At 45.5% G+C, this 19,920-nt stretch overlaps 1 protein-coding gene across 3 annotated transcripts in view; it reads left to right on the top strand.

Moving 5' to 3' along the window:
* The first annotated feature begins 595 nt into the window (after nt 1-595).
* SOCS5 (suppressor of cytokine signaling 5) overlaps nt 596-19,920 on the top strand; it is a 106,327-nt gene continuing 87,002 nt past the window's right edge. The window contains exon 1 of one of the 3 annotated variants that reach the window (XM_049870240.1): nt 596-614. The gene's annotated coding sequence lies outside the window, so the exon portion shown is untranslated. Of the gene's footprint in view, nt 615-12,904; nt 13,859-19,920 lie in introns of those variants that run through there. The other 2 variants (XR_007515511.1, XM_049870235.1) reach the window with 2 other exon arrangements.

Below are 19,920 nucleotides of genomic sequence, written 5' to 3'. Positions count from 1 at the left end.
GCTCCCCACCCCTTTGGAAAGGACCGGTGCAATAAAAAAATGTTTTTATAGATTACCTAGACCATCATTATGGCGTTAGTTATGTCAAGCTCTCAATCACCCATTTTGAATGAGAGGAAACATGTTGTAAGGTATTAGGGTGTTTGTTTTGTTAAGAGTGGAACAGGCTGCTCAGCCGTGTCTTCAAGAGACCTGCACCATTTTCCAAAGACTAGAGATTAATCACAGCTTATACAGCTATATTAAAGCAAGCCAGAAAATATATTCCCTCTACTTTAATATTAAAACACTAGGGGAAATGTATTTTCTGTACTTCAACAAGAGGCAGGGTCATGATTGAGTCAAGCGTTCTCCGGCGCCCTCGTGCGTCTCACAGCTTACCCTCTTTGTTCCCATCCCAGCCCTCTTTAGGCACCAATCCCAGCAGCCCTGTGCAGTTCAACTAAATTTATAGGGCAGCACGCAGCTCGGCACCGTGCGGAGGACACAAAGTCGTTCTGGTAGCAGGTCTCAGGTGGCTGCGTTCTTGCTCCGTCTCAGAGAAACTGGGGCGATGCCAGAAAGATGGGGTGGAGCTCTGCTCGAAGAAAAAGTCTAGGCCTTTCACCAAATAAGTGAGTGTACGTTTGGATGTTTTAAGTTAAAATAAGATGTTCAGCCTGGTGTGTTTCCTTTTCTTAGAAATTATCTGCCTTAGCTATTTTTTCAATTAACTGATCAACAATAGTGCAGTTGCATCCAATGAGAGCTTCTGGGATAGTACGGTGATTCCTAGTTTTATTAATGCCTATACATTGTAAGGGACATTGGAGACACAGTGGGCTGAAGCGGGCACACAGTGGCTCTTGGAGGGGTGGAATTTGGGGTGGGTAGACTGACGTGTGGCAGGACCAGGCTGGGGAAGGAGACAGGACGTGGACCCAGGTCTGGATGCGGGATGGAGTGGGGTAGGGCTGGGGGTCAGGGGTCAAGAAGGAGATCAGGTTGGTCGGAACACAGGAATTTGCAAAAGAGTAAACAACAGTACGTTAAATTAGATAAGGAGAATATTGTTATTGTCAGGTGCCATGGAGTCCCTTCTGACTCACACTGACCCCGTGTGACAGAGTACAACTGCCCCATAGGGTTTTCTTGGCTGTAAACTTTAAGGGAGCAGATTGTCAGATCTTTCTCCTAAAGAGCCACTGGATTCGAATCACCAACCTTTTGGCTAGCAGCTGAGCGTTTAACTGTTGCGCTACCAGGGCTCCATAAAAAAAAAAAAAAAACGTTGCCCATGAGTCAATTCTGACTCATAGTGACCCTATAGGACAGAGTAGAACTGCCCCATAGGGTTTCCAAAGAGCGCCTGGTGGATTCAAACTGCCGACCTTTTGAGTAGCAGCCGAGTTCTTAACCAGTACCACCCGGGCTCCACTACCAGGCTCATTAGAAGTAGAATAACCCCCCAAAACCTGTTGTTGCCAATTTGATTCCAGCTCACAGGAACACTATAGGACAGAGTAGGACTGCCCCACAGGGTTTCCAAGGCTGTAAATCTTTACTGAAGCAGACTGCCACGTCTTTCTTCCATGGAGCAGCTGGTAGATTCTAACCGCTGACCTTCTGGTTCACAGCCCGGCGCTTAACCACTGTGCCACCAGGGCTCCTTGGAGATAGAATAGGGACACGTATTTACTAAGAGCTGTTACTGAATCCCATTATTTCCTATACTGTATATAATTTTACTTAATCCTAACAACGGTATTATCTGCATTTTGCAGATGAAGACAAGGTCTAAAAGGGCCGCTTACGCAGGAACATTCAAACTGAGGGGCTGGGAACATTAGTTCCGCAGCCTCTGACAGAGTTCATCAAAGTGAATTTATCTGCGTAATGTCAAACAACTAACAAATCTTAAACAACTAGTTAGTGGTAAATCCTGGATTCCAGTCAGTTGTTCTGTCTGCAGAGCCTGTGGGTGCTTTTTTCATTTTACCTCAACTACCTAGTCACCACCATGTTAATATTCAAAAATATTATATGCAATGGATTATAACTGCAGATGAATATAAATAATATATACATATTGTTAAAGAACCCACCCAGCGGTGCTATGAAAGAAAGGCCTGGTGATTTGCTTCCATAAAGATGACAGCCAAGAAAACCCTATGGAGAAGTTCAACTCTTGTAACAGAATTGACTAGACGGCAACAGGTTTTTTTTTTTTTTTTTTTAATTGTTGGTGAAGATGAATGAAACCGTTCGTGAAGCCAATGACCAACTGAAGTACTAGAATATTACCAGCACTGTAGAAGCCCCCGAGTGCCCCTCCCTGATTACAGTCCCCTCCTTTCTGTCCCCACGGGTAACCACAATCCAGAAACATGTGCTAATGATTCCTTTTCCCATTATAAACATTACCACGTCTATTTCCTGGGCAATCTTCATTCACCCTTCCAGATTCCTTCTCCAGCCCTTTCCATCTTGGTCTGTGCCCATGAAGCTGAGCTGCGTGGACACAGCAGTGAGTTGCCTGGACCCCTGGCTTCCTAATGGTCTTGGCCAGAGAAGCAGTGACAGGAGATCTGAGGATGAGGAGAGGGAGGCCAGGGTGTTTGTTCCCCTGCTCCCTCCCAGTGGGTCACTCGTGGTAAATTGGCTGTGTTTCTCTGGCACAGGCCATGGGTCTTGTCAGGCAGCACTCTCCCTACAGGTTGTTATGGATTGAATTGTGTCCCCCAAGAAGATATGTTTGAGGCAGGCAGCTGCTGGATGGCTGCTGGGAGGAGCTAAGCCACCATTTTCCCTCCCTCGAGGCCCCAGGGCAACTGCACCAACCCCATGACATTGGCGTCATCACAGGAGCTGTCCACCAATCCTGAAAGACCACACCCTTGAACACACCCTGAAGAAGAGCCCACTCCTACTCTGTTTCCTCCCCATATATAAACCCCTGTACCTGCCTGCCAATGGGGGAGCCATCTTGGCGACACAGGTCCCAGTGTGCGCCTTTGCTTGGCCAACCAAATAAATTTTTCATCTTTCGCTTTCACCCCACTCGTATCTCAGTGTCCTGCTGAGGGAAACCTGGAGGACCAGTAACATGACCAGTGAACATGGCCTTATTTGGAAATAAGATTTTTCTTTGCAGGCGTTACCAGTTAAATTAACAAAGTCATACCAGAGTAGGGTGGGACCTAACCCTAAGCCCTTCTAAGTGGTGGTTTATAAAAGGGGAGAATAGAGGTAGAGACAGGGCCACACACTGGGGGACAACAGACATCATGTGACAATGCAGGCAGATACCTCTACAACCAGCAATGGAATGCCAGGGATTGCCAGCAGTCACAAGCAACTAGGAAAGAGGCACAGAACAGACCCTTCCTCAAAGTCCCTAGAAGAAATCAACATGACCGATATCCTGATTTGAACTTCTAGCCTCCTGTGAGAAAATTAATTTCTATTCTTTAAAGCCATCTACTTTGTGATATTTTGTTACAACAGTGCTAGAAAATGAAGAGAGGGGTATATTAGGAGTGGAATAGCTGGATTGTAGGGTGTGCCTAAGGAGCCCAGGCAGCACAGTGGTTAAGTGCTCAGCTGCTAACTAAAAGGTTGACTGTTTGAATCCATCATCTGCTCCAGGGAAAAAGATGTGGCAGTCTGCTTCCATAAAGATTACAGCCTTGGAAACTGTATGGGGCAGTTCTATCCTGTCCTACAAGGTTGCTATGAGTCAGGATTGACTCGACGGTAACAGGATTTTTGGTTTAGGGTGTGTCTATTTTTCTCTTTACCAGGAAATGCCAAATTATTTTCTTGAACCCACCCTTAGCAGCTCCATGGGAGGCAGACCTGGAGATCCACTCCTGTAGAGATTACAGCCCAGAAAACCGTGTGGGGCAGTTCTGCTCTGTCACGTGGGGTCACTGTGAGTTGAAAATCGACTCAATGGCTGCTAACAACAACAACAAGCCAATTTATTTTTTTTGGTAGGGTATGAGACTTTCAGTTGCTCCACATTCTTCTCAACGTTTGCTATTCTTGAGCTTTTTAATCCTTGCCAAGCTGGCAGGTGTGAAACAGGTATCTCAGTGTACATTTGATTTGCATTTTGCTGGTTACTGATAAGTTGAGCATCTCTTCATTTGTTCATTGGCTATTTATATTTCCTTTTCTTTGAATGCCTGTTTATATCTCTCGTCCATTTTCCTACTGGATGATTTCTTTTTTTCTTACCGATTCATCCATGTCCTTTGTACATTTTGGATACTAATCCTTTGCCAGTTACATAAGTTACAAATATTTTTTCCCAGACTGTGGCTTGTCTTTTCACTCCCTTTACAATGAATTTGTACCTTTCGTGACTTGGTTGAGACATTCTTTCCTATTCTGAGCTCAAAAAATTATTCTGTAGCCTACTTTAAGTGATTTAAAAAATTGTGCCTTTTACATTTAATAAGTTTTTGTTCCGTTTGAGGTTAATTTTGCATATGATAGGGATCCATTTTCATTTTTTTCCACTTAAATGAAAACCAATTTTCCTGGATCACTTATTGAATAGACTATCACCCCCCTCCCCACCTTCAGTGCCGTCTCTGTTATATATTTATATATATGTGGTTCTGTTTCTGGGTTTGCTCTTCCAAACCACTGATCTATTAGTATATCCTTGCATCAATAACACAGTTCTAATTTCTATAGCTTAATAATAAGTCTTGGTACCTGATAGGGCAAGTCTCATCTCTTTTTTGGGAGTATTTTATCTGTTCCCCACTCTTGATTCTTCCTTGTAAATTTTTAAGTGGTTTGTCAAGTTCCAAAAACAATCCTAGCAGGCAGTGTCCTGGGTAAATAGCAAGGGCAGGGACAAGAATCCACATGTAGGGCAACGAGAGCTGCTCCAGGCAAAGTAGGATCAGAACCACGAAAGGTGGTGTCAGAGACCAGAGCATGTCTGAAGTCCAGGAGCCAAGGCCCTCTGGGAACCAGAATAAGACCACCAGGCATGGGGAAGCTCAGCCAATGTCAAATATGATTTGCGGCTGTTTCTGCTTGTTTTCATGGTGACCCCATGTGTTAAATAGTAGAACTGCTCCGTAAGGTTTTCTTGGCTGTAATCTTTATGGAAGCAGATTGCCAGGTTTTTCAGGATGGACTCTATGGCAAAAGGTTTAGGTTTTGGGTTTTTGAGGGCATTTTTATGCTTGTTTTCCAAGGACAGTCACTGGGTGGCACAAGTGGTTTGCAATTGGCTGCTAACCTAAAGGATGGCAGTTTGAACTCACCCAATAGTACCATGGAAGAAAGGCCTGGGGATCTGTTTCCTTTAAGATTACAGCCAAGAAAACCCTATGTAGCGGTTCTACTCTGCAACACCTGAGGTCACCATGATTTGGAATCTACTTGATGGTGGTGGGTTTGGGTTTTTGTTTGTTTGTTTGTTTGGGTCCAAGGACACCATAAAATACTAAACTTTTATCATAAACCTCCTTTGGAGAGGTTTATCAAGGAACTGGAGCTATTTACTCTGGGGGAAAAAAAAAAGACTAAGAATGACTTAATAGTTGAACACTATCCTAGGCCAAGGAGATAAGTGAAAATGAAAAAGGAAGCCAGAGTTGCAGGTTTAGACTCACAAGGATCAATAAGTATCACAAGGAGACAAATTAGCTGAGCCCACAGCACCGGTCCATTTTCTCCCAAAGAGAGTGTACACGGAGTACAAATTCATGTCCATTACTGTTGTTTCTTTCCCCACCTAAGGTAGCACTTATAGATCAGGCTGTTTTTTTAAGGTAGCACTTATTGATCAGGCTATCTTCTAAGCCCTTAAGTCATTTAAACCCCCCAAATCAACTCAGAGTATGTATCCAACCAATGATCGATCAGTCGACATGTTCCCGTAGGATACGATCCCATCGAAGAAAGTGGAAGAATGCCCTTTGTTTACAGACCTTTGACAACCACTCCTCAGACTGGGCTTTTGAGCGTTTCCCTAGTGGGTCTTGCTTATTTAACCTCACAGGAAGAATGTAAAGCCAGGAGCCGGGTTATGCAGCTTAATAACAAAGAGCAACAGGATCACGACGTCCACATTTTCTCTGTGAAGGCAGGAAGGAGGGAGGGAAGAGCAGGAAGAATGGATATGTTGGAACAGATTCCCCGGAGTGGCCACTGTAGCCTCTACAGAGATTGTGTACGCAAGTAAAGCTTGACCCCTTTCTCCAGGCCAGGAAGTCCACGGTATCAGATGCCAAGTATTGGCATAAAAGATTTTCCAACAAGAAGGCGGCCTCCTCAAATCCTTTGTGGAGCGAGACGGGTTATAAATAGAGCTATAATTTTTTTTTTTTTTAACTAGAAGGCACAGCAGTCTTTCTGTTTTGGTTCTCTTCCCCGCCTTGCTTTGCCTATGAAATCCTTGCTACCAGGCAGACCCATCTGCCTGTTAGCCAATCGGCTGCGGCAGCCTCCAGAGAGCCAGGATGGAAACTGGCTTCTATTTCAGATTCAGGTTGTGACCTTGGTCATGGCAAAGAGTAAATCTTCCTATCTTACCTCTGGCTAATTGGGCAGGAGGGAGAAGAGGCAAGAATTTATTATACAATTTGCCACCTGCTGACCAGAACACTAATGTATCCCTTTCAAAGGCAGGCTCTGGTTTTCATGACAGACTGAGGAGAAAAAGGATGTGGGTTGCATCCCTGGGAGATGCAGCGAAGACCTGCTCACGGGGCTTTCAGCTACGAGCTCAGACGACTGGTGGTGTACTGGCCAAGTTATATGAGGCTGGTACTCTGTGTGTGTGTGTGTGTGTGTGTGTGTGTGTGTGTCAGTCAGAGAGAGGCAGAGACAGAGGGATTTCTCCTAACAGATACAAAGGTATTTGAGCATAAAAGCACTTAGAAATCATTTATTCTGATGCTTCTCAAACTTTGTTATGCATCAGGAGGGCTTGTCAAAGCCCAGACTGCTGGTCCCCACTCTCCGAATTTCTGGTTCAGTAGATCTGGGGTAGAGCTGAGAATCTGCGTTTCCCAGAAGCTCCCAGGTGATGCTGCTGCTGCCAGTCTGTGCCACACTTGCAGAAATGCCATTTTAACCCACCCTCTTGATGTCACAGATGAGGAAACTGAGGCCCCACCAAGTTAATGAAAATAGGTGCCCAGGGACCCACAACCTGCTGTTGGCTAAGCCCAGGCTAGAACGGCAACTCCTGACTCCTGGCCTGGTGTTTTTCCCACCACTTCAGGCTGGTGCATTGCCAGGGCGCTACGGAGGTGTTGTTCTAATAATAAAAACGTTATTCTTTGTGGTTGAAGACTGTCGTCTCCATGCTGTTTCCTCTTCCTCTGCCTTCCCCATTCCCACATAACTGGCTCTGCCGGCTTAGTTCATAAATAGCTGCAGCCCATCCCACTCACGCCACGATCCAGTGGGCCTGAGGATTAGGTCATGTTTCTACATCCAGGGGCTCATTGATAATGGCCCAGTGTCCGTTTTACTCCGCTAGTGTCCTTGGAAGCTCTAGGGGGCAGTTCTACTTTGTCCTATACGGTCGCTATGAGTCGGAATCGACTCGACGGCAACGGGTTTTTTTTTTTTTAGTGTCTGTGCTGGTAAATGAACCAGATATCTGGGGCTCTGGAGTGGCCGCTGGGCATGTGTATTGGGCCTTAGTTATGGCTTTTCCTGTATCCTCCATGTTCTCCAGAGGCTTTGACCTTGGAGTCTGACATTTAACTTCTTTATCCTGCCAAACACCTAAACCTCCTCTTCAGGCTGCTGCTATGCTCTGAATGACCATCCAGTGGTAAGGGGCTGTCATGGATTGAACTGAATTGTATCCCCCAAAATATGTGTCAACAACATTGTGTGATTGTCCACCATTTTGTCATCTGATGTGATTTTCTATGTGTTGTAAATCCTACCTCTATGATGTTAATGAGGTAGGATTAGTGGCAGTTTTGTTAGTGAGGCAGGACTCAATCTATAAGATTAAGTTGTGTCTTAAGTCAATCTCTTTTGAGATACAAAAGAGAGATGCAAGCAGAGAGACATGGGGACCTCATACTACCAAGAAACAAGAGCCAGGAGAATAGTGCATCATTTGGACTCAGGGTCCCCGTGCTGAGAAGCCCCTCAATTGGGGAAGATTGATGACAAATATCTTCCTCTAGAGCCGACACAGAGAGAAAGAGCTGATACCCTGGATTCAGACTTCTTGCCTCTTAGGCTGTGAGAGAATAAATTTCTCTTTGTTGGTGCCGATCACTTGTGTTATTTCTGTTATAGCAGCACTAGATGACTAAAACAGGGCCACACTTCTATCAGTCCTCATTCCTGGGCTGCAGTGTAGGCCTACACCCGGCGCTGGTGGCTGACCCCTGCGGCACATCAGCAAAACTTCCTCCTGGTGTCTGCCCACCTGGAGGTCTTCTGAGGACTGACTGCCCCTTGAATTCCCTGGGGCTGGGCTCTGCCTACCAGATTGAACACCCCAGGTTTGACATGGTATGAAACCAAAGCTGAGATTTTCATGGCCTTGAGATGCATGTCTGCCTGCCAATGGCACTTCTAGTGCCAGCTTCTGCATCGGATCAGCTCCCTACCCCCATCCCACCCTAGCCACATTCCTTCATTTGCCCAGTGAGATCCAGCACAAAGATGCCCTAAAAGGGGGCAAGTGCTTCAAGTGTTTTCCCCAGCACAGGGATGGGATACACTGATCCCTTCACAATAGTACCTTGAAGGTCTCTTTAGGTATGGAAGTTCGTGCTCCAAAAGCCTGGTCTGGAAGGAGACGATGAGTTGGCTGAACTATTCTGCATAAAGAATTGGTAGGTATTGGAGGTAAGGGAGAAAATATCAGAGAGGACCCTAGAGAAGGTTGGAGTTGGTTAAGTAACATGGCAGGAGGCTGGAACCAAGGGGAAAGTAGACAGTAAAGGATTCCCTATGTGGAGTGGCCAGAAAATTTTTGGTATTTAATTTGAACTCATCTGCTGTGGGGTAGTATGACATCCTCTTTGCCCCAAATCCTGATACACCTGTATAGCTTTTGTGTTGATGACATGGAGAGTGAGAGAGCAAGGTAGTGTATAGAAGTGTGGCTGCCCCACCAACCTCTCTGCTAGGACCCATGCTCACCTAACGGCATTGTGTCTGGGTCCTAGGTTATAGTCTTCTAGTTCCAGGCACTAGTTTCAATGCTCATCAGAGAGGTGGGCAATGGCTAAAAGTGGGACTGAGAGTACAAGGGAGAGGCACTCAACAGAGGAACAACTACCTGGTGGACAACTCAGACAAGAACATGATACATACACTTTATTTTCCAAACATACTGGAGGCTTCGAAGGCAACTCTTAGGTGATGGTGCTTGGATTATACTTGAATTCATTATCATTACAGCCTAACCATTGGAGTGAACTAGCCTGATATGAGGCATAGCTCTTGTTAGTTGCTGTAAATTCTGACTCATGGTGACCCCAAGTGTGCAGAGTAGAACTGCTCCCTAGGGTTTTCAAGGCTGTGATTTTTCTGAACCAGGTCACCAGGTCTGTCTTCCGAGGTGCCTCTGGATGAGTGCAAACCACCAACTTTTTGGCTAGTGGTCCTGGGCTTAACTATTTGTGTCACCCAGGGACACAGCAGATCTCTTTAATTTGGATTCCATTAGTTAGGAGTTAGGGCTCCCTTGGTCAGATGCTTGGGTGAAATTATCTTTTTCTCATCTGTGAAGAACCAAACCAGAAGCAGAGAGACAAGAAGGTAGGAAGAATGTTTAGCCCTCGTAAGGGATCCATTTAATACTTTCTGCGTACTATCGTAGTCATCTGGTGCTGCTATAACAGAAATACCACAAGTGGATGGCTTTGACAAAGAGAAGTTAATTTTCTCACAGTAAAGCAGGCTAAAAGTCCAAATTCAGCGTGTCAGCTCCAGGGGAAGGCTTTCTCTCTCTATTGGGCTTCTCGTCAGTCTTCCCCGGGACTAGGAGCTTCTCAGCACAGAGACCCCAGGTCTAAAGAACGGGCTTTGCTTGCTGTGCTCTCGGCACGGCTTTCTTGGTGGTATGAGGTCCCCAGCTCTCTACTTGCTTCTCTTGAGAGATAAAAGGTAGTGCAGGCCACACTCCAGGGAAACTCCCTTTACACTGGATCAGGGTGGTGACGTGGTAAGGGTGTTACAAGCCCACCCTAATCCCCTCTAACGGAAAATTATAATTACAAAATGGAAGACAACCAGAGAATCCTGGGAATCATGGCCTAACCAAGTCGATACGCACATTTGGCGGAGGGGCGGAGGGGTGGAGGGGGAGACCTAATTCAATCCATGACACTAACAAAGTATGCAAAACTAATTTGCAAGAAACACATTGATTGTTGGCAGGGATTTATGGTTTTAGAGAAAACTTTTTAAAACCTTCTATCCTTTTTTTTTTTTTTTTTTGCAATTGGTTTTGAGGATAGTTCCAAACCTCTTCCTGACCCCTCCCTCACTCAGAGATTTTTATCCCTTTATTTCTCCCAAGCCGACCTTGAATGGTAGGGAGATGATATGGAGAGCCAGCTTGCCATTATTTTAAAGGCTCCCCACAGCATCCTGGAATGGGATGAATTTTCTTTCCCCTCTCCAAATAAGTGTCGAACATCAGGGCTGGAGTGAATGGTCAGGCTAATGCAGCGGGAATAAAAAGAGGTGAAGAGAAGGTTCTAGCTGAAACTATTCCCCATCCTTTATTTGTTCCTAGTCCAACAGCTGCTGCAAAGTGTCTCTCTGAGCACACTTTGGTCCTCTTCCTGAGTGAGCCAAACTTGGAAGCGATCAGCAGGTCTAATTGTGCCTCTGTGGAATCCAAATTCTGGAAGGAGACTGAGTGAGGTCTGGAGGCCTCCAACTGCAGAGAGCCTGGTGGATTAAATCCAAGCCTCGCACAGCCCCCAAAGCTGTCAGGGTGCCTGGGCAGCGCGGAGCCGATCTGCACGATGTATTCCAGATGGTTTGCCTTCCTTCCTTGGGTCTGGGGCCAGTTGGAGCTCCCGGGCGGTCTCCCAAGGTAGCCCCCAAGAGAGCCCGGGGCAGCTGTCCAGATGGGCAGGGCCAGGCTAAGACCACTGTGGCAGGCTGCTAGTCAGAGGGAAGAGCCCCCTCTTTTTGTGTTGAACATCTGGGTACGGTTTTTCAGGCTATTAAAAACACTAACTCTACTCTGCTAAATGCAGCCAATTTGTTTAAATAGTATTTTTTAAAAAGAAGAAGAAGAAGAAAAACTAGCTAGACAATTCCAGCCCATGTAGTTGCCCCCAAAACAGATCCAAATAACTTGAGCTGTATGATACATTGAAGCTCGGAGAAGGGGCTCCAGAGTTCTCAAACAGGCATCCGGCGAGAATCTCCCCCCACCCCCCCCCGCCCCCGCCACCTCCCAACCTCACCAGCTCACCAGCAATGACACTGCCTGGCTGCACAGACTCAAGGGCGATGCCAGGGCTTCGCAATACATTTCACTTATTTTGTTTCAGCCCGTGCAAAATGGACAAGACAGTGGGGAAGGTTCTCTTCCACATCTAAGGCTTTCAGACTAGGTCACAGAAAATAAGCGCAAGATAAAAAGAAGGGTCCAGACAGGGTGGAGCAGACCAGTGAGCCACCTGAAAGTTTCTGGTGGACTCCGCGGTCTGCGAGTTCGCTCTGAGTAGGAGAGGATAGCCATGGGAAGAGGAGGCCTGTTTGTCTGCAGCCCTGTTGCAACCATGTGTTTGGGTGGAAGCCCGAGGTCAGTTAGCTCAGCTGGTCCCCTCTTCTTGGGCCCAGGGGGAGACAGGAGGTGAAGAGCATGCCTCTGTCCCAGGAGTATCCATGACTGGATGCCGTTGTGGATAGCTGCCATGGAGTTGGTGCCAGCTCCTGGTGTCCCCATGCATAATGGAATAAAATGCTGCCCTGTCCTGCGCCATCCCCATGACTGGTTGCAGATCAGACCATGTGGTCCATTGGGTTTTCACTGGCTGATTTTCAGGTGTAGATCACCAGACCTTTCTTCCTAGTCCCATCTTAGTCTGGAAGCTCCATTGAAATCTGTTCAGCATGGTAGCAACACACAAGCCTCCACTGACGGATGAGTAGTGGCCGAGCTTATGGCTCTTTGGCTGGGAATTGAAGCTGGGTCTCCTCCATGGAAGGCCAGAATTCTACCACTGAACCACCAATCTCCCCAAATAGTCTCCGCCCTGAGGAAATTCTAGCTAAGGCAGCTGTAGGTGCCAGGGCTGAGGGAGCTACTGGCTTACCAGAAACCCGTGCGTACCTTCCTTATTGGTTAACCGGCCCCTGCCCCCACGCTGCACAGTCACGCACTCCTGTTTACATCCTCAGGAGTCAGGAGAGAGCAGTTATCCCTGTTACTCAGGGACCCAATTTGGCTCTGGTCCTCCTGGGAGCCTCAGTAAGCAAACCTCCATCCTGGAGGCTCAGACCCTCGCCTGTCTTGACAAGGGCTTTTCTGGAATGCCAGATAACTCCCTGCTGAATGCCAGGGTGTTATTAATTAATGTTGGTCTCGTTTATGGCGGCACGGCTGTGAAATGCCAGTCCTGTTAATAGCCCCACGTTGGGTTCTGGGCTTGCCTTCTTGGAGTCTGACCTCAAGCCTAAATTTTACCTCCTTTTATTACGAAAGAACACTGCCAGACTCTCAAATGCCATAAATAACAACTTCCTGAAACTCATCCACCTTGTGGTAGCTGAAATACGTCACGAGCACCAGCCAACCGTTCTGAAATAATATTGTTGTAAGTGACAGGCACACAAGGAAATGATAGGTATTTTTTTCCTTCCAGGTTTAAGTGGCGGTGTTTTGGTATTGCATTCCAGACCAGGAGACTTACACAGTAGAGAACTTTCTGGGGCTGTTTCTCGCTCACTTGAAGCTTAAGAGAAACTTTCTCGGAAGGACCAGACGAATGTTATTTTTCTGTAATTCTTTCCATGGAACAATTGCAAAGGAATGTTAATTTTCCTCGTCTTGTCCATACCTGGTAACTAGCAGCACCACTTTTCTGCGTGGTGTTAGGTACCTTCCCGATATGGTTGGACTTGCCTCGTTGTGACTCCTGCCTCTCCACAGCGTGGTCCGGGTGGGACACATGAGCCCAGGATCCTCCCAATCACAGACACCTGACACGGACCTCAGATTGGTTTGCTGAGGGAGCAGGAGCAATAGCTTTAGATGCCCACTGAGTGGAGAGATGTCCTGGGTGTCTGCCCAGCCCTGAATTCCATGACCACTCCTTTCCTGGAACTGCTCGTGAGCTCCACTCGAGATGGAGGCTCCAGTGTTTGTTTGGAAAGTAGATGCCTAGGGAGCTACTCCATGACTAAAACTGGAATCCTTGAGGCTCTGTCCCGTAGGGGCTTGATCTAGATTTTCTAGGACACCTGACTGCACTGGAGGAAATGAGCTCATCTGGCCCCCGACCTGACAGATGGCGGTAATTCAGATCAGGAGTGCCAAGGAAACTTCCCAGAAGACTGCTCCTCCTGCCTGTGGCTTTGGTAGCAGTGCCACATGGATGGTCTATTCACCCGGTAGCCTTCTCATACCCATAGAGTCTACAACAGAAGCCATGGTCCCCGGGATCTGCACAGTGGATGTCTCGGTGGGCCCCTGATTTGAGCCAGCAGAGGAGAATCCCACGTCTCCTTTGGGAATGTGGGGCTGTTCTTAGATGCTGAGCTGGTAGAGTTTATCCTAGAACCTAACAGATGAGGAAAAGTTGGCTGAAAAGATCAAAACTTATCCAAGAAACTCTGATGGAGGCGCGCACCCACCCTGCCTTGGTGGCTGGCTGCCAAAGTAGATTGGCTACAGGTAAGTCACCACCCAAGAAAAGAGTGTTTCCTCCTGCTCTCCAACAGCAACCTGTGCCTGGGTCAGGAGCTGATTGAGCAAGGGCACTGGGTAGGACTGGAAGGAGACCAGGGCCTTCTGTTATCTGATAGTACTCCTGTGGCTTACCGAATTCTATCTGATCTCCTACTTCCAGGAGGCTTCCTTCTCTAGCTTATCTCCAGGTGCAGCATGGGCTTTTCATTTGAGACTGAGTAGCTATATCTACACTGTTTCAGTTCATGCTTTCATCTAAGAGATTTTGTTGTATTCTGGGTTGACCGAGGTCATCACAACTGGCCCTTTCCTTCAGCTTCTCTCCCTTGCAACTCAGGAGTTAGGCTAACCACTTGCCGCTGAGTCGATCCTGACTCATGGCAACCCCACATGTTTCAAAGTAGAACTGTGCTCCACAGGGTTTTCAATGGCTGATTTTTGGAAGTAGATTGCCAGGCCTTTCTTCCAAGGTGTCTAGAACCATTAACCTTTTGGTTAGTAGCTGAGCACCTGACAGATTGCGCCATCCAGGGACTCCTAGAAGTTTGATCGCTATGGAATAACTACTCTAGGAAGAAGGCACACACATTTATCGTTATCAAGAGCATTTAAATGAAATTTAATCCATAGCAGTTAGTGTTGGGGAAAAAGCATAGCAGTGTTCCCTTTCCAAGTGCTGTCTTCTGAGTGTTGATTTTATCCTTGTAACTCGGCATCATATATGGACCGGTCAAATTACTGCCACTTGGCCACCGAGGACAAAGCAGCCCTGTAGTGACTTGTCTGAGGGAATGCAGAGAATTGATGGCAAAGCTGATGTCTGGTCTTCTGGTTTCCATTTTGGGGCTCTTTCCACTACTCCATGCATCTTCCTGATTTCATTTATTCGGAGTAGCAACTGAAATGAAAAATGCCTACTACCTGCCAAGGAGGAAACAGGTTCCTAGTCTTAACGCTCACACCCCGCCCACACGGACCATCTGTTCCAACCAAACCAAAATAGCACTGTGCTTTCCAGCCTCTGCACCTTTGCTCTTGCCATGCCACTTGCTTGAACTGCCCTCCCCCAATTTCCTGCCCTCCCCCAACTTTCTGCTTACTGAAACTCCTTCTTGGTGGCAGTGCTGTCTAGTCAGCCCCCAACTCATAGCAACTCCAGACTGTTGTGATTCATAGAGTTTTCATTGGATGATTTTTGGAAGTAGATCACCCAGTCTTTATTCCTAGTCTGTCTTAGTCTGGAATCGCTGCTGAAACCTGTTCAACACCATAGCAACATGCAAGCCTCCACTGACAGATGAGTGGTGGCTGCCCTTGAGATGCACTGGCTGGGAATTGAGCCTGGGTCTCAGGAACGGAAGGCGAAAATTCTACCACCAAACCTCTGCAGCTCCCTTACTGAAACTTAGAGTCTTTCCAACCTAGCTGTCCTCTCCTGTATACTGCCTTTCTGATTATTATTCTCTAAAACCAAACCAAACTCGTTGCCATCAGATCAATTCTGACTCATAGCAACCCTGTAGAACAGAGTAGAACTGCCCCATAGGGTTTCCGAGGAGTGACTGGTAGATTCAAGCTGCCGACATTTGGGTTAGCAGCCAAATACTTAACCACTGCACCACCAGGGCCCCAATTAATATTCTAGGAAGAAGTAATTTCTCTTGCTTGGAATGTGGGATTTTGCTTGTTTGTTTGTTTAAAGGCAACTTTGATACTATCATACACTGCCTTGGATCATAATTTTTTATGGGTGAATTTTATCTCCCCAAGTAAACTGTGAGCCTGAAGAAGGTAGACTGGGTTTCACACATCTTAGTGTTGCCCAGAGTCTCACATGCAATATAAGCTCAATATTTACTGATGAGCCAATGAGACATAGAGAGGGTAAGTGGCCCCTCCAAAGTTCCACAGTGTTGAGACTTGAATTCAGAACTCCGGCATCTGATCCCCATGCTCTTGCCACAAGTCATGTGAAAGCACTGCGATTTCCTCTATGACTAGCCTCTTTGTAGGTCAAAAATGGTCCAAAGTAGGCTACTTTATGTGGCTCAATTAAGTGCAATGCATATTGAGCTATTCAGAAAGAATGGAAGAGTTTAAATGGTTGGGCTTGAAACACTGAGCTTCCTGTCCAGTTGGCTAGCGTGAAATAAATCACCTTTTCCCAAAGATGCCACCATGAGTCAGTGTGATAATAAAGTATGTAAGTCACTGAAGCATCATCATGGACCAAACGAAGAGGAGAATGAGGAAGTGACCCAGTGTTATTTTCTTTCTATCAGCCATTCACTTATTCCATAAGCACAAACTGTCTGCCCCATGCTGGGCTAGATGGCGTAAAACACAGAAACAAACAAATCTCTACCCACACGAAGCTCCAATCTAGTAACCGTGTACAGCCGCTACAAGTAATTTATGAAAAATCTCAAAATTGCTGGATAATTTTTCTTGTTCTTCTCTAGCTTTATCTGAAGAGCTGAGTTGAGGGTGGCCCTCCAGGTATCAATCTGGAAAGAGGGTTAAAAACAATCACTGGAGTGCAATAAACCAGAGAAAATTATGCTCTCTAGAAGGCTCTTAGGGAATTGCTTGGTTGTAAGTGGAAAGCTGAGATTCTCAAGATCTGCTGAAGAAATGACAGAAGTTCACTCATGTGCCTTCCAGCAGGGGCAAGAGTATGGTTAACTGCAGGGCTCTTGTTCTGCTAAGCACAGGGTGCAAGTCTGGGGCAGAGCTAAATTAATCAAGCCAGTCGAGAAGAGGCTCTCCTCTCCTCTCCTCTCAGTGCTTGTCAGGCTATTTTTCCATGAACATTAAACACGTATTTAAATGGTATGAGTTTGAAGCAATACCAAAGTAGCCTATTAAGGCAGCTGTATATCTTGGTCCAGTCTTGTTTATCAGGGTCAATTTATTTACCATAGGGAATGGGCCAGTCCTGGGATGATAGCAGAAGCCACAATGGAATCTACGAGTCAAGCCAATCTTGTGTCCTACTCATTAACAAGAAAACTAATAATAGCAATTCATCCCATTTGTTTCTTGATGACAATTATCAACATTGTTCAAATGACTTCCTCATCCAAATTAAATATTAAGATGTTAGGTCAACAGCATCAGTTTTCTGAAGGCAATAATACCTCTCTAAAGAACAAAAGGGAGTCAACAAATCAAACAAAGACCGATAGCCTGCTTCCTACCACGTACTGTGCCAGGTATAGGGTATTGTACTGTGTAAGGCCTAGTATAGTTCATTCAGAAGACTGCTCTGACAGAAATGAAAAAATAAAAATATTCTTCGGTGCATCATCTTCCCAAAATTATGGACATTTCGAAAAACAGCTCTAATTCCCCTTAACAACTCATTGTGACTACTTTATCCATGTGGTTATCTGAATTCCTTCAGCCCTTATTTTGCTCACGCCTCTGGTACCTCTTGGTATATTCAATTTATAACTCAAAGAGTAAAGCAGACTTTCCTTTTACATGCTTTAAAATGACTTCTTTCAAAGTTCAAGGGCTCCTTCTCCCTTTTACTTTTGTTTTTGTTGTTGTCAAGTGCTGTCGAATCAGTTCTGGCTCACAGCAACCCTATAGGACAGAGTAGAACTGCCCCATAGGGTTTCCAAGGAGTGGCTGGTGGGTATGAGCTGCCAACCTTTTGGTTAGCAGCCGAGCTCTTAACTGCTACAGTGAACCATTACTGATCACATGGTATATAAACTTCTTATTTTCATAAAACGTCATCATATTCCTGTTAGGTCTTCTTTCTTCCAAAGTACTTTACCCCACACAGTAAATCTCCAGTTTCCAGGTCTTTTCAGAGGCCTTTCTAGAACTTTTCTAGCTCTATCATGTTTTTATTGATGTGTGTGGTTTCCGGAAGAATAGGTAATAAGCACATGAGATATAGATTACCATGGTTCTGTATATATCCAGGTTGGTGTCGGTATCATTCTTTAACAATAAATAGGTCAATATTCCAAACAACTGTTTATCAACATTGCTTGCTGAAAGAGAAGAGGACTTGAAGCACTTACTAATGAAGATCAGAAATCATGGCCTTCAGTATGAATTACACCTCAACATAAAAAAAACAAAAATCCTCACAACTGAACCAGTAAGCAACATCATGATAAACAGAGAAAAGATTGAAGTTGTCAAGGATTTCATTTTACTTGGATCCACAATCAACAGCCATGGAAGCAGCAGTCATGAAATCAAACGACGCATTGAAGACTAAGGTGCTCCTGACCCAAGCCATGGTATTTTCTATCACATCATATGCATGTGAAAGCTGGACAATGAGTAAAGAAGACCAAAGAATCGATGCCTTTGAATTGTGGTGTTGGCAAAGAATATTGAATATACCACGGACTGCCAAAAGAATGAACAAACCTGTCTTGGAAGAAGTGCAACCAGAATACTCCTTAGAGGCAAGGATGGCGAGACTACGTCTTACATACTTTGGACATGTTGTCAGGAGGGGTCAGTTCCTGGAGAAGGACATCATGCTTGGCAGAGTACAGGGTCAGCAGAAAAGACGAAGACCCTCAACGAGGTGGATTGACACAACGGCTGCAACAGTGAGCTCAAGCATAACAACAATTGTAAGAATAGCGCAGGACTGGGCAGTGTTTTGTTCTTTTGTGCATAGGGTCGCTATGGGTCGAAACCGACTCCACGGCACCTAACAACAACAACAATATTTGTCACTAACCTATGTTTTGTATTCAGACATTTTCAAAAGTCACCTTGGCCTGTCAAGTCTTCCTTGCTGTATAAACTTCCCTACTGCCAAAACCAACAGCCATAACAGCTCAACTGCAGCAAACGCCTGTCTAACACATTCCATTAGAAACCATTGTCTGCTGCTGCATCCTCGTCTCTGGTGTGGGTTTTCTATATACACTTAAACACTCACCTATATGTTCAAAACAAGCAAGCAAGCAAACCAAAACAAAAAACAACAGACTTCTTTCCTCCTGCAAAACAGCAAACTGTCTGCTTATTGCCTAGCATCCCCCATTGTTTCTTTTAATCCATTTCTACTCCCTTACTAAACTCCAATTTCCCTTGGCCTGTAGGGCTTCTTCCTCATTGGGCATGTGTTAAAAATACAACAAAAAGAAAAGACTTTCCATTCCCCAGCTAGTACGTAGCTAATGCAGTGGGATGTGAGTAGGTCTCTCAAGACAAATACATTTCAACAATTAATAGTTTCTTCTGTGGACGGAACTCTAAAAATAGCTTTGACATTTCATACTTCACGCGTGCCACTTGCAAAACTTTTGTTTAGGTGATAATTAACCACTTTAAAACTGGACTCTACAACGTTGGTTGTAATTTAGCTTGGTGCCTTGTGTATAGAAACTGTATAGTAAATACTTGATGGGGCTTTACTGTGAGAACTACAAGAGAAACGGTTCACTATCCTGTAGGTTGTACTACTTAGTACAGATGCCTGGTAGAAGTTCAGTTAGCTGTATGAGGGTTTTTGATGGATGGATGGAAACCATGTGGTGGACTGATGTGGAGTGGGATGGAGTGTATGGGTTTCAAGTTTTTCTGAGGTAATAGTTCCTTTGGGGTCTTGTAGGTGGTCTGTGGGCTAGTGTTCTGTAGTATTCTTATAAATATGACAGTATAGATTTATTATGACAACAATATATAATAACTTAATGAGCTCTAGAAACTGATGCTTTTTAATGTCTCATTAATGTATCTTCAAAAACGGCAGCATTCACTCAGGCCAAGCTTTTTTTTTTAAGCAGAAGAAAATTCATGGTATGGGTACCCTGGAAGACCTTCAATCTTCTATTGCATTGTCCTACTTTGACATTTGCTCTAGTCTAGAGAATCGTGATTGCCCTCAAACTCCATAAAAAATGCCTCTGCTGAAACATCCTGAGTTTGATCAGTGACAGGCTCAATGCCAGCAGGGCTGCACAGAAATGGTGGTGAGCACTTCACCTTCACAGGTCAGGCCACTGAGTAGATGGCATCCGATGGCAGTGAATTGGGAGCGAACACAGAATTCACAGGGA

This window comes from Elephas maximus, chromosome 26, assembly GCF_024166365.1.
Source record: "Elephas maximus indicus isolate mEleMax1 chromosome 26, mEleMax1 primary haplotype, whole genome shotgun sequence".
Lineage (NCBI taxonomy): Eukaryota > Metazoa > Chordata > Mammalia > Proboscidea > Elephantidae > Elephas > Elephas maximus.
This window is presented reverse-complemented; position numbering and strand designations above follow the sequence as displayed.